The following is a 15715-nucleotide window of genomic DNA, read 5'->3' as shown; positions in this document are numbered from 1 at the left end:
ACGACGCTAACTGCTCTCCAACATACACATTACGTCACTGACTGTTCAGTGCAGGGTGATCAGGAGAGACCGTTTGCGTGCGCTTATAAGCCCTCAATTTGCCCACCAAAATTCACAAAGAACACAGCATACATATAATGGACAAACCTTTTGGACTATACATAAATCACAATTATAAGTGTTAAATGAACTGCCTTTCTCTTCCAGGTCCACTCAGACCATACACAGTATCAAAAATTGTAGTTCAGGTGTGATGAACTGTAAAGATGGCTTGCTCAATAGAAGGGTCTCTTTGTGCTCTTTTCAATGGTTGTATCAGATATTTCATTCAAAGTGCCACTTTCGAGTGATTATTGCCTGTATTATAGGCTGAATTAATTTTTAATTAAGTAAACAAGAAATAACCTGATAAAATATAAACATGAGACATTATTACATAGGGAGAGGTGCAAAGAATAACATGTTGCATTCACTCTTAGTGTAAGTGTAAAGTATAGACCTACATACTTAAAAGGATATGAAACATGTAATTATTCGATAAATAAAACATATATAGACAGATGATTTTTCGTGATGACAACTAGTGTCCTCTGCTGTCATTCAACAGCTTGTTTGTAAAGGTCTCGTAACTCACTCAACAGTTATTAATTTACGAGAGCGTACCGCACAGTAGTGCTTCCAAATGTCATGCATATTATTAAATTGACTTTCCACCTTCACTGACGTAATTTCACTGACATAAGTTGCAACCCTCCGCCGCTAGAGGGCTCCGAATTGTAGCATGTAACATGACAATGTGTAATATAGCTACGTCAGTGCATGAGAAACAGTGTGCTGTAATCGAGTTTCTAACCAAAGAGTTCGTCCACACATGGAACACCACCTCCTTCACAAAGACAATGCCAGACCACACAGGAGCATTGTGACATCTGTAACAATTTGACATGTTGGGTTCATTGTCACTGATCATGCTCCATACGGTTCCAACTTGTTCCCATCTGATTTTCATCTGTCTCCAAAACCTAAAGAACAGTGTTGAGGACCTCATTTTGATAGTGATAAAGTGGTAGAAGTAGAAGTGAGATCGTGGATCCATCAAAAAAGTCAAACATTCTACAGTGGTGGTACCAAAAACTGGACTCTCATTGGGAGAAATGCCTACATCACCAGGCTGCTTATGTTGCGAAATAAATGTGGTAGGCATGAGGAGTAAAGATGTAGAATATTAATAAAGACTGTTTTGTTTAAAAAGCTTCAATAATTTTCACATAAAAATTTACTTTGCATATAATCGTTTGTGTATTATTATCCTAAATCTACATCTACATCCATACTCCGCAAGCCACCTGACCGTGTGTGGCGGAGGGTACCTTGAGTACCTCTATCGGTTGTCCCTTCTATTCCAGTCTCGTATTGTTCGTGGAAAGAAAGATTGTCGGTATGCCTCTGTGTGGGCTCTAATCTCTCTAATTTTATGCTCATGGTCTCTTCGTGAGATATACGTAGGAGGGAGCAATATACTGTTTCACTCCTCCGTGAAGGTACGTTCTCCAAACTTCAACAACAGCCCATACCGAGCTACTGAGCGTCTCTCTTGCAGATTCTTCCACTGGAGTTTATCTATCATCTCCGCAACGCTTTCGCGATTACTAAATGATCCTGTAACGAAGAGCGCTGCTCTCCGTTGGATCTTCTCTATCTTTTCTATCAACCCTATATGGTACGGGTCCCACGCCCGTGAGCAGTATTCAAGCAGTGGGCGAACAACTGTATTGTAACCTACTTCCTCCGGTTTCGGACTGCATTTCCTTAGGAGTCTTCCAATTAATCTCAGTCTGGCATCTGCTTTATCGACGATTAATTTTATATGGTCATTCCGTTTTAAATCACTCCTAATTCCTACTCCCAGATAATTTATGGAATCAACTACTTCCAGTTGCTGACCTGCTATATTATAGCTAAATGATAAAGGATCTTTCTTTCTATGGATTCGCAGCACATTTCACTTGTCTACATAGAGATTCAATTGCCATTCCCTGCACAATGGGTCAATTCATTGCGGATCTTCCTGCATTTCAGTACAATTTTCCATTGTTTCAACCTCTCGATATAGTACAGCATCATCCTCAAAAAGCTTCAGTGAACTTCGATGTTATCCACAAGGTCATTTATATATGTTGTGAATACCAACGGTCCTACGACACTCCCCTGCAGCACACCTGAAGTCACTCTTACTTTGGAAGACTTCTCTCCATTGTTATCTAGGAACCCTTCAATCCAATCACACAATTGGTCTGATAGTCCATATGCTCTTACTTTGTTCATCAAACGACTGTGGGGAACTGTTTCAAACGTCTTGCGGAAGTCAAGAAACACGACATCTACCTGGGAACCCGTGTCTATGACCCTCTGAGTCTCGTGCACAAATATCTGGGTTTCACACGATCGTCTTTTTCGAAAGCCATGCTGATTCCTACAAAGTAGATTTCTAGTCTCCAGAAAAGTCATTATACTCGAACATAATACGTGTTCCAAACTTCTACAACTGATCGACGTTAGAGATATAGGTCTATAGTTCTGCACATCTGTTCGACGTCCCTTCTTGAAAATGGAGGTGACCCGTACCCTTTTCCAATCTTTTGGAACGCTATGCTCTTCTAGAGAACTACGGTACACCGCAAGAAGGGGGCAAATTCCTTCGCGTACTCTGTGTAAAATCGAACTGGTACCCCATCAGGTCCAGCGGCCTTTCCTCTTTTGAGAGATTTTAATTGTTTTTCTATCCCTCTGTCATCTATTTCGATGTCTACCATTCTGTCATCTGTGCGACAATCTAGAGAAGGAACTACAGCGCAGTCTTCCTCTGTGAAACAGCTTTGGAAAAAGACATTTAGTATTTTGGCTTTTAGTCTGTCATCCTCTGTTGCAGTACCATTTCGGTCACAGAGTGTCTGGACATTTTGTTCTGATCCACCTACCGCTGTGATATAAGACCAAAATTTCTTACGATTTTCTGCCAAGTCAGTACATAGAACTTTACTTTCGAATTCGTTGAATGTCTCTAGCATAGCCCTTCTCACAGTACATTCCGCTTCGTGTAATTTTTGTTTGTCTTCAAGGCTTTGGCTATGTTTATGTTTACTGTGAAGTTCCCTTTGCTTCTGCAGCAGTTTTCTAACTCGATTATTCATTGATAGCATCGGTTCAACTTACATATTTTTACAATATACATGATGTTGAAGTCTCACATTGTGCGCCTCGTTGCTGCAGTCATGCTGATGTGATTGGCTTTGTGATGAAATCTATCAGTGAATTAGTACTTCAAAGTGTTACTAAGTAGCCATAGTCTGCCATATTGTGAAAGCAGCCATATTTGAAGCCACAGGCTCAATCCATGGTTTCCAAATGGCTAACTACCTTTCCCCAACCCCTGTCGTTGGTCGCTTCTTCTCTAGCAGGAGCATGGCTACTGTGGACAGTGAAGGCACTTCTCCTCACCTCGGTCCATCAGCCAAGCAAATACTTACAACTCCATGATTTCAATAATTTTACCCAACTGACAGTTCGCTAGAATACATCTTAAATCACGTGTCTCATGTAGTCATACTGAGTACTGACCATTTGAAATGGGAACAGTGTATGCATTTCTGTTTCGGTCTTGCGACCATGGAGCAGGAAAACATGTAGTTTCTTGCTTTGCTGTGATGTAAACGAAGCTCACAATAAGCAGTTTTGTATCCCTTTCTCTCTGTTCGACGATTATCTGTAGATTCTCCTTTGTTGAGTTCAGTAATCTCCCCAACAAGTGGTTTCCAATTCAGTAGAATGGCAATGGTGCATGCAGAATTGATACCTGATGCCTCTAGGTAACTACACCATTTGCTTCCATAGTTGGGATTCCTTACAGTGGATCACATAACTTGTAGTGGGTCAGAGGAGATGAGGCCAGTGATACCAGCTTCTGATTTCGTCTAGAGTCTTCACAAATCCCAGGTGGCCAGAGGTTGGAGCATCATGCAGTTACTTTAGGGTAGATAGCCATAGATGAACTGGGATGACAAGCAACCTTTCCTGTCCCATGGTCATAGTTTCTCTTCTACAACATTCCATTTGATAACTGGAATTTTTCCTTTTAACAGTTCTTCTTCAATGAAGCATCTGTGGCTTTAAGCATTGTTGGATCATTTAATGGAATGATGACAGATTGAATCCATAGTGTTGTATTCCGCCAAACGATTACTTGAAAAGCGTTCAGTGTCCATGTGTTTGCATCCATTTTTATATGATACTATGATACTGTACTCCTGAAATCTCACTACCCCTCTTGACATTCGATGCAATGGATTCTTCGAAATCTAGTCAGTCAGCATAGAGAATAATATGTTTGTCACATTGGTGAATGGTTTGCCAAATAAATGTGATAAAGTTTTTGATGCACAAAATGCTGCATGACACCCCTTTTCAATTGTAGAGTAGTTCATCTCAGACTTGGACAGTATTTTGGAAACATAAGCTATCACCTTTTCAGCACATTCCTGAGTTCTCACTACTACTACACCTAGCCCATAACTGCTAGCATCGATGTCAAGTTCTGTCTCGAAGTTCTTGTCATACAATCCTAGGGCCGCAGATGGTGTTAGCGACTTTGAGGCAAAAGAAAAGACTTTTTTGCACTTAGTTCCAGGAAATTTTGGCGTCTCCCTGCAATTGTTCTTGCAAGTGAGTGCCTGTGTCGGAAATTTTTTATGAATCGCCAGTAGTACGAGCATAATCTTAGAAAAAGTTACATGTGAGAAATGTCCTGAGGAGTAGGAAAATCAGTGACTGCTCTTATTTTCTCTGAGTTGGGATGATCTCCATTACCATTCACCAGATGCCCCAAGATTTTTTTCTTGGTCAATAAAGAGGCACCTTTACGGATTCAGACAAAGGTCTGTGGTCTGAACACACCTCAGCACTGTTATCAGGCAGCTTAGATGATCTTCAAATGTCTTTGAAAAAATGATGGTGTCATCTAGGGAGCAAAGACACATCTTCCATTTAAGGTGTCAAAGCAGACTGTCACTCAAACGTTTGAAGTTAGCTGGAGTATTACACAGTCCTAATGGTATAACTCTGAACTGTTAGAGGCCATCAGTGTAGTCTTTTCCCAGTCAGCGTCATCAACCTTGATTTGCCAGCAGCCTTTCTGCATGTCCCTAGTTGAGAAATTCTTTGCTCTATTCAAGAGGGTTAGGGTGACATCAATGTGTGGCTCTAGGTAGACTTCCTTTTTTGTGATGTTGTTCAGTCATCGGTTGTCGACACAGAAACGCCTTGTGCCATCCTTCTTCTTCACAATGGCCGTAGGTGAAGACCAAGGACTCTCTGAAGGTTCAGTGATATCACTGTGCAGCATCTTTTTCATTTCCTCCCCTATTATATGTTGCTCAGCTGACGACACACTATATGAGTAACGGTTAATTGGTGGATGATCCCCAGTGTGGAAATGTTGTTTTATCATGAGCCCCTTGGTCCTCCTTTCCCCCGCTCTGTGTTTAACATTCGACGACATTGTAATTTGGTCAGGCCAGAACCTTTGGTAATTCGATAGTAGCTTCTCCCTTTGCATTTTCTGTAGTGGTAACAGACTGTGATTCTTCATAGATGACACTAAATTGCGCTTTCTGGATTGATTCGGCTGTCCCTACACATATTCCATTAGGGATGATTTATGGCTGCTCATGACAATTAGTGAGGCTAATTTCTTCTTGACCACCTGCAATACCTATAATCGTCCCTAAAATGTAGATTTATTTTGTGAACTTGAGTAGCTTTTTGCAATCTACAAAATCTTCACATTTTAACTGAGCATCTTGACTGACAAGTGCTTCGGTGGGAAACAAACACCCATAGTAATCCTTGATATGTGTGTTTGTTTAATAGCTTCCTCAGTCTGGACTTCTGATTTTCGATAGTCCATGACTCCTTGTGATACCTGCAAGAAGCCCCATCCAAGAATAACATCATAACTGCATTCTGTTAAAACATGAAATTTGAAGGGCTTTGTTCTGTCATCGATATTTATTTTTAGGGTACATGTACCTGTCAGCCAAACGGATTTCACATTTGCGACCTTCAGCACAATAACTTTCGCGTCACAAAACAAAAATCAGATAAATGAAACTGAGAGGGTAATAGGGGAAATAAAAATTAAAAACTCTACTGGTCTCGAATAAATACCCATCAAAATTTGTAATTAGTGTTATTATCTTATAAGTAGGACATAGTGCCTTATCTTCAAAGAAATGTTACAACAAGGAACAGTCTCAGATAGACTTGAATAGACAAGTGTTAAGTTTCATTATGAAAAGGGCTTTAAAGTGAAGTACGTAATTATTTCCAATTTCCTTTGTAACATGCATCTGAAAAGTTTTGGAAAAATTTGTTCATCGAAGAGTAGTTAATTACCTCAACACCATAACTTACTGAACAAAAGTCAGTTTGGCTTCCAGCAAGGTATAACAAACTGCAGAGGCTGTGTTCTATTTACCAACCAAATATTAGACTCAGTTAATAGAAAGATGTCTCTAACTGGAATCTTTTGTGATCTGTCCAAAGCTGTTGACCATGCCATCCATCAGGTTCTTTTAAGGAAGGCAGAGTTATGCAGGTTAATTGGGTCAGTCTGAAATATAAATTAAATCCAGGCTGAACAACAGAAAGCAGAAATTTTAATGGCTTTCACAGATGGAATTCCTGTTATTACCTAGGAGGGGCATCGTCAGCTATTAAATCCCATAGGGCAGTGTACTTGATCCCCTTTTGTTCTTAATTTTTGCTTATGACTTTCCAGTTTATACCACCCTTGAGGCTAATTTTTACACTTTTTATTTGTGACAGAACCATTACAGTTAACAAAGTAGCCAACAAGAAGAAACTGCAAATACTATCTCTAGAGAAGTTGTAAAGAGGTTTTATTCAAATGGATTCACTGAAAATGTAAAACACAGTTCATTTATTTCCATGTAAGTAAAAAATTGCAGGGACATTACATATAATGATAAAGACCTAATAAGTGTGGAATCTCCTAAGTTCTGGGTGTATATGTCTTAAATGGACTGATCAATTTCTTGACTTTCAAAACGAGCTTAGTTCAATCTCTTATGCTTTCCATATTATTATTTCTATTTGTGATACTGATGCTGTCAAAACTGAATATTTCAGATGTTATCATTCACTACTATGATACAAAGTGCCTGCCCGGTTCGCCATGTGGTCTAATGCAATGCTTTCCAGGCACTAAAGCGTGCTGGTCCCCGGCGCAAATCCGCCCGGGAGATTAGTGTCGAGGTCCAGTGTGCCGGTCGGTCTGTGGATGGTTTTTAAGGGTTTTTCCATCTGCCTCTGTGAATGTGGGCTGGTTCCCCTTATTCCTCCTCAGTTATGCTATGTTATCGATTGCTGCACAAACACTAGCTCCACATATGCATACACCATAAATACTCTACCACACAAACATTGGGGTTACACTCGTCTGGTATGAGATGTTCCTAGGGGTTCCACTGTGGGTCTAACTGCACAATAACGCTGGGATCAGTGTGAGGCGGCGGTGGGGTGAGTGGACTGCTGTAGCCTGTTGTGGGGTTATGAACCACTGAGGGCTACGGTGAGGATAAAGCCTTTCCATCGTCTCTGGGTCCCCCGTTCAGTACAGTACAATACAATGATACAAAGTAATATTTTGGGGAAACCAGCCACAAACAACAAAAATTTTCATTGCTCAAAAGACAGTATTGAGAGGCATGTGCAGGCTTCATCCTAAATGTACATGTAGGAACCCGTTTAGAGAAATAGGATTTCTCACAATGTATCACAACATATATGCTGTGCTGTGATGTGTTTCATTTGTAAGCATGAGGATTTGTACAGATCAAACATGTGACACAACACTCATAATACAAGGAGCAAACTTGCGCTACACTGTAAACTAAAAGAAAGCAGTGCATTACCCAAGCACAAAAGTGTTCAACAACCACTCTCCTGAGATTAAATTTCCTGTTAATCAACTGTCAAAATTTAAAGAGCTTCTTAAGGAGTTCCTAATAGAAAAAACCATATATGCTTTAGGTGAATATTGAAACCAACAGGAATAATTTCTATTAATTGTTGTTAAATCTGGAGCTCTGCACCATCTGTAGTAATTTAATGATCTGAAATTTGTTTCCTGATTTGGTAAGGTTGAGTGAGAACAATCTGATGCCAGCACACTTGTGACTGTAACCCACAGAATTACTTAGTGCAACATAATAAAATGCTCTTCAATAAAATCAATTAATTACCAGTGAAACATTTATGCTCACTGATTGTTCTTCAATTTTATAAATTCTCCACTGTCTTCAAAATATCTGTTAACTTTTTTATTTGTTCATTTTACATTCATTATTTTTTATTGTTGTGTTAGTTATCTGATGTACTTTACTGTGTTTGCCAAGCAGTTCTTGATTTTGTATTTCTTATGTTCCACATAGCTTGCAACAATATTTAAATTAATATTTGTAAAATATAGTTTTGACTCATCCTAACCTCCAGCTGACTCACTCACTAATGAGATATACAGGATTTCAAATAATTAAATATCTGTATTTAATTCAGCAGCATGTCTGTTATAATTTATTATAGTACTATGTGCAGTCTAGTCCCACATAATCTTCATTAAATTACATTACTTTGTATTTTTATTTAATTATATTGCAAATTGTTATTTGAGGTTTTTTGCCCAAGGGTATCTTTTGTAAACACATTGAATTCTTTCCAATATATATGATGAAATTAAATGTAAGCAATCTAAAGAGAAATATAATAAATTTAACGTGATTGTGACTTTTGAATTAACACGTTGACTTCACATGGCACCAATGGCCACAACAGAACAACACGACTGCTGTCATGTGGCCCCCGCAGCAACAGCAGAGCGTCACACCTAATGTTGTGTCCATCACCTGGTGGTGAAACATTCATATCCGTATTTGTGGCAAGCATTGTGTAAAGGACAAAAATTGCCAATATATTTTGTCATGTAACTCAATCCAAAACACTTCCTACATCGATTAAGATATCTGTTCCACAAGTTAATTGCAACGATGTACTGAATCTCTCTTGAATGAATGTGTTCTGTACTGGGCAACAGTGCAGATAAAAAAATAAGAATACTATGAATGTTTGTGAATTTAATTGCAGGACTTTTCCTAAGAAAAATTTTGAATATTCTCTGAAAATAATAATAATAAAAAATTATTATTATTATTGTAACTCCAGCAATAGAGATTCTCTGGAGGAAGAATTCTCCTTCTGAATCTTGGTGACGTCGATCCCAGGACTCCACAGCTGTGGCGATCGACGATTTAGTTTTGATGGTTCTGCATGATCTCAAAGAAAAATCGGAGGTGAATGAAAATGGCAGCAGATCCTTAATCGTTGTAGTGGGAATAAATCCACCTCCCAGGCTGTTGAATGTTACTTTTGAGAAAAGATGGCAATGTCGCATGTCGTTGATTCTGATCTGTGTTATTGTAAATTCGATGCAGGCTCTTGGCATTATTTTCGCCACAAGGTGTCAATATTGCTGGTAAAACTTAAACATATGTAATGTTCAATGTCAAGTGTCAGGTTTTTAAAAGAATGAATTACCTTTTCCCGATTTGTTGTCTTTGACAATGATTATATTCGATGTTTATTCATCAAGATAAGCTCTTTTGAATTACAATGGTTTTTAATCCTTCCTTCTTTTCTATATAGACACCAAACATTAAAGTCACCATTCTGATTGCAAAGGCGGACTATCCCTTTCATAAAACAATATATGTATACCCCCTCTAGGAAGACAACAACCAACAAAAAAAATTAGAAATTACATCCAGGTCGGCAAACAAAGCCAGAGATACAATGTACAACAGTCTCTTCTTAGCATCGCTGCTACAACTCACAGTCACTATACCTTTGAGTGTAAGTATTACTGTCGTAGTTTTTAACATATATTGAAATGTACAGCGTTTTTAGTCTGTCCAGATCTGATGTAAAGAAACAACTATGCTTCACATTTCAAAACATATGCAAAGTAAACATTTGGCCACTACCAGCCTTTAACAAAATAAAAAACATTTCCACCCCACTGACAGTTTCACCACTTTCACACATGTGTTGTAAGACAGAGAATACAATGAAATATCAAATTTTCTCGACGTGATACTACAATTCACACTGAAAGTCATGTCATGTCACAACACTGTCATGTCAGGATATATTCCACTTCCCATTCTGTCATGTTCTGTCAATTCACTTAGCCCAGTACCGAATGGTGAAAGTAAGATTATGAGTCGCAGTATCATACGTGTTATAAAAAGTTGGAGTATAGTATCAGAATTGAATAACTAACAACATTTATTACTTTCCGGGCGGGAAGGAGCACTTGGTACCCGGCTCGAATCCGCCCGGCGGATTTGTGTCGAGGTCCAGTGAACCAGCCAGTCTGTGGATGGTTTTTAGCCGTGGTAAAGTGCTGAGAAGTTAAACATTAGCATACATCAACATTTATTTGCTACTGAAAGTACATAAATACAAACAAACTCAACCCCTGTTTACCTTATACATTATTTTCTTTTTCTTACATAACTAATAATATCATAAAGAACCGTATTTTTCTGCTTCATTAGAGATCACTTTTTCACTTAAAATCTTATTTAATGAAAATTGGTTCGTCAACATATGTTCTTATTTATATACAGTGTGGACATTAGCTCTCTTCTATTTATTTTTTTCCATAGTATACATCCACATCAGAGCACTAAAATCGAACATTATGTGACAGAGTCATTAAGGAATCAGATCTTAGAAGTCAACAATTTCTTCCTTTCCCAAAACATCTTCATCCAGAGTGATCTGACAGCTCGCTCTTCTGCAGATATAACATACTTCTTCTGTTGTGCTGTTCTGTGAATGTCAGTGATATACATTCTTTACGTCCAGTTTGATGTTTGGTAACATTCAGTTCATTCAAATCGATTTTTACTTCTTTAAACTAGGCGTGTCTTACTGTTCCAAAAGTAGTAAAAAAGTTTTTAGGGGTCTATTATTGGGTAAACAATAAATGTGGCCAAAAAATGCAACCCTTCTTTTTAGCATTGTATCAATAATGGATTCATTTTCTTTGTACACAACCGAATTGGGCTCTCTACATTGACCATAAACTTGGCTTTTTTTAATTGATAATCGCTCAGAGTATTCTGTCAACTTTCTGCGGGTTATCAGTTGTTGATTGGGTGTTTAGTTTAAATGGTGTTTCAATAGCATATGTTGCCCCCAGTCTAATCACAGGGGACTCTGTGCTCATTGTAGTTTTGATGTTCCCATATCTCTTGATGCTCTTTCATTGGAATTCCAAGTTCCAATCTCACCAATATATTTAAACTTTTTTCCACCTTAATTTTTTGACCATTATGGGAAATAATATGGGAGTGTCAGTTGGGAAGGTGGATATCATTTCTGTTTTGTCAAACGAAATTTGCAGCCCCATCTTTGCCACTAATCATTCTAGTTCCTCTATCTGAAACTTTGCTTTATTGATACTGCTTGCTAACAACACCAGATCATCTGCAAATGCAAGGGAGTCAAGTCGAATCTTTCTTCCAATCTTAACAGATGGTGGACAGATCTCATTCCATTTGTGCATGATTTTTTCCAGCACACAATTAAACAGTAAGGGAGACAATTCATCAACTTGTCAAAGGCCAGTTAGAATCTCAAAAGATTCAGAATTATGAAATTTACTCTAGGTTTAATATTTCGAAGGGAGACTGCAATGAGGCTGACAAGTTCCCACTGGTGTAAACCAAATACCGTTAGGATAGACAGTACACATTCACAATGGATACTACCACAGGTTTTTTTAAAAGCGATGAAAGTGATCACTAGGTTCTTGCTCCTGATCTTTTGGTGTTTCATTATCCATTGAACACCAATAATTTAATCAGGGCAGCTTCATCCTGAATGAAAACCTCCACCTAATTCATCTTCATGAATTCTGAACTACAGACGCTTAGAGAAAAAATTTACAAGAATTATCCAGCAAAGATATACTACTATCTCCTTTTTTGTGTAGTGGATAGATTATTGCAGTTTTCCAATCCTTTGGCAATTTTTCAGTATTCCAAATCTCATGAAGATGTTCATGTAAATTCAGACACGTTTGTACATTTACATACCTCCAAAGTTCTGTCACTAGTTGATTCTCTCCAATTCTATTCAATACCTCCTCATTAGTTATGTGATCTACCCATCTAATCTTTAGCATTCTTCTGTAGCACCACATTTCGAAAGCTTCTATTCTCTTCTTGTCTAAACTATTTATCGACCACATTTCACTTCCATACATAGCTACACTGCACACAAATACTTCACAGATACGACTTCCTGACACTTAAATCTATACTCGATGTTAACAAATTTCTCTTCTTCAGAAACGCTTTCCTTGCCATTGCTAGTCTACATTTTATATCCTCTCTACTTAGACCATCATCAGTTATTTTAATCCCCAAAGAGCAGATCTCCTTTACTACTTTAAGTGTCTCATTTCCTAACCTAATTCCGGCAGCATAACCCGATTTAATTCGACTACATTCCATTATCCTCGTTTTGCTTTTGTTGATGTTCATCTTATATCCCCCTTTCAAGACACTGTCGATTCTGTTCAACTGCTCTTCCAGGTCCTTTGCTGTCTCTGACAGAATTACAATGTCATCGGCATTAACATCATAGATTTATTTATGAAATTTCCAATCCATGGCCACATGATGTATCCGAAAATCTTCTAGCTTGAGACTGGGACATTTCCAAATCATTAAGTTATGTGCTGTTCTCTTAAATGTCATTGTCTCCAAAACCAATCGATGTGTAATGCAAAATTCAGTTAACTGTTCTCCATTCCTGTTTGTAATTTTCTGCATTAAACATCGACTCACCACACTTTAAAATTTGTTTTCTTGTCCTTGTTTCACATTAAAATTTCCAAGTAGGTTTTAAATATTAGTATGGCCGTTACCAATTGGTCAAGTTTATTCCACAATTTTTATGTTCCATCCTTATTAATTATATTAGTCAGAACATGAACGTTTATCCATGTGTGGATTTTTTTTTCCTTCTTAATGGTTAACAATGCCATTTTTGAGGAATTAGATGAAAAATCTCAATGGGATCCAATATTCAGTTGTGGTCCAAGAAACCTAGCTTGAATTGGGGAACATTTTCCATTGTCCTTTCTCCCAGTGGTCCTTTGTAAAAACCAATATCCTCCCAGTTTGATTGGGTCCTGATCAGTATTATGTAGCTCTTGAAGGGTTTTGATAACTCTTTTGTGTTGATCTAAGACAGCTATAAAATGTTTCAACTTACTGACTTTCCTTAAATAATTGATATTTACTGTTGCAAAATACGAAAAGAGTTGTGGTTTGTTAAATTTCAGTCTAGTCTTAAATGGAATATATTGCATATTTGTTTGTTTATTCAGCTCATCACTAGATGCTCAAACTCGGCTTAGTGCTATATGTGACATCCAATCATGACCAGATGGTGTCTTTGTTGGGATACTCTTGTTGTTGCTATCCAGTCCAATGGATTCTTTTGATAGAAGACTCCTCATGTTTTTTTGAGTGTCCGATCAATGATCAAGTGTCTGAACAAGGTCGGTTCTGTTCTGTTAAATAAAATCTAAATAATTTCTCGCTTTCAGATATATGATGTCCCTTGTGGAAGAACACTAAGGGAAAAAATATCATGGAACATTTGGTATTTGCCATGGAAGCAATGTATAATCCTTATATATAAAATTCTTGTGTCGCAGTGTTATTTGCCATACTCGTCCAAAATGGCTTGATCGATTCTGATGACATTTTACATGTATATTCGATAGGTCTGAGAATCGGTCATAATCTGTTTTTCATACCCCTAAGCGGTAAGGGTGGTCCACTCCAAAATGTTTTCTTATTTTTTGGACAGAACTTTTTATTTTTATTTTTTTATGATGTGGCATTACAAAATACATGCAACCCTAAATGTTCACCCTTCTACCTCCAACCCCTATTTTTAATAGTGATTTTAGTAATTTAATAATTTTCAATCCCAGTCGATAACTGATCAATTATCACTTGATCAATTATCCCTGCCAGCTGTCTACCGGTGATAGTCTTTCACTATTCGATAGATAGGTAATTGAAGAAAACGTACCAAAAGCAACGACTCGAATATCCCTCTCTGGATCGACCTAACTAGACCAAGAAGTTTAACGAGGTAGCATGCGTCACTCACCAAACCGACATTTAGACATAGTGCACACGCATCGGTTTTTACCATATGGAAATAAAGAAGTTCCTGTGCTCTCCTTTGTTCCTCTAAAAGAATTTAATCATACAATATTTTTACGTACGATAATAATCGATGCTTGTGCGCTAGGCATTATTCATAATGCTGGCGAACACATTTCGAAACGAAATTACCGTTATGTTTGTATGCTCATAGACGAGCCGTGTATCGGCTGCAATTGTTAAATCCGCGCGATCTACCGTAGAGACGCTAGAACTAATAGTGGCTGATACTTCCGGACTTCCCCCTAAGCCTTATCTCACACCCTACACAGTTTTCGGTCATTATTATTGTTTGTATCACGATCTCCCGCCAACAACGGCTATTGTGTTACACGTATACATTGTGTTACACGTTTACATTATTCTTATAGACTAGAGATAATTTACATGGCAAAACAGTTTGCTGTGTCAGCTAATACAAAGATTTTCAGGGGCAGAACATAGTTCGCCTGGTATAACATGTAGCAAAATAAAAATTAAGAAGCGTGAAATCTTCTCGTACTGTATAGCATGAGTGAGCGTGGTGACAATAGGTTAACTTCCAATGTTAGCAGACAACCCCTTCAATACTTTCTTCCTGAGGCACAATGACGTGGCTTGATGTGACGTGATGGCTCGTGTTAATGCCACAATTTGAAATGCATTGTGAAACTTTTTGACGTGATGTGACGTGATGTAAAATGACGGTCCATGTTAACTGGCCTTTATTGTGACCAGTCACATAACAAGGCATTCCAAGAGGAGAGTGTTTTTCTTCATTACCTAATTGTGTTCCAGTAAATACAGTCATAACAATCTTTAAGATTTATATTAGGGATATGCAGCTCATGTACAGGCTAGTTCAAATGAACTTGGACCAGAGAATCTGTATTTCTGAATTCCTAATGGAATTGTGCGAACTGCGTCCGATCCGACGACCGAAACCGTTCCGTCAGTTCATATGATTCAGTTCAGGCTCCAATTCCGAACTGTGCGACGTGCGTCAGATCGGATTATCGGAACTGTTTAGTTCACTCAGTTCAGTTCAGGTTCCAGCTCCAAATTGTGAGAACTGCGTCGGATCTGAAGATCGAAAACGTTCCATTATTTCAATCTCCATTTCCGATCCTCCTCTCCCATGACGCTTCTTAATACCGACTACACGATTTTATTGTTTTTTTTTTACACATTTCCTCAGCATATAAATGTTTCTTTCCCATTTTAAAAATTAATTTTTGTGAACTGGGAAATAGGAACGAATTTTTCCTTTTTCATATCCTATCAGATAAGAAAAGTCAGATAAACGTCCTTGGTGACAATGAGGATAATTTAATCTTTAGTGT

Source organism: Schistocerca americana, chromosome 4 (genome assembly GCF_021461395.2).
Source record: "Schistocerca americana isolate TAMUIC-IGC-003095 chromosome 4, iqSchAmer2.1, whole genome shotgun sequence".
Lineage (NCBI taxonomy): Eukaryota > Metazoa > Arthropoda > Insecta > Orthoptera > Acrididae > Schistocerca > Schistocerca americana.
Note: the sequence above shows the minus strand (reverse complement) of the source record.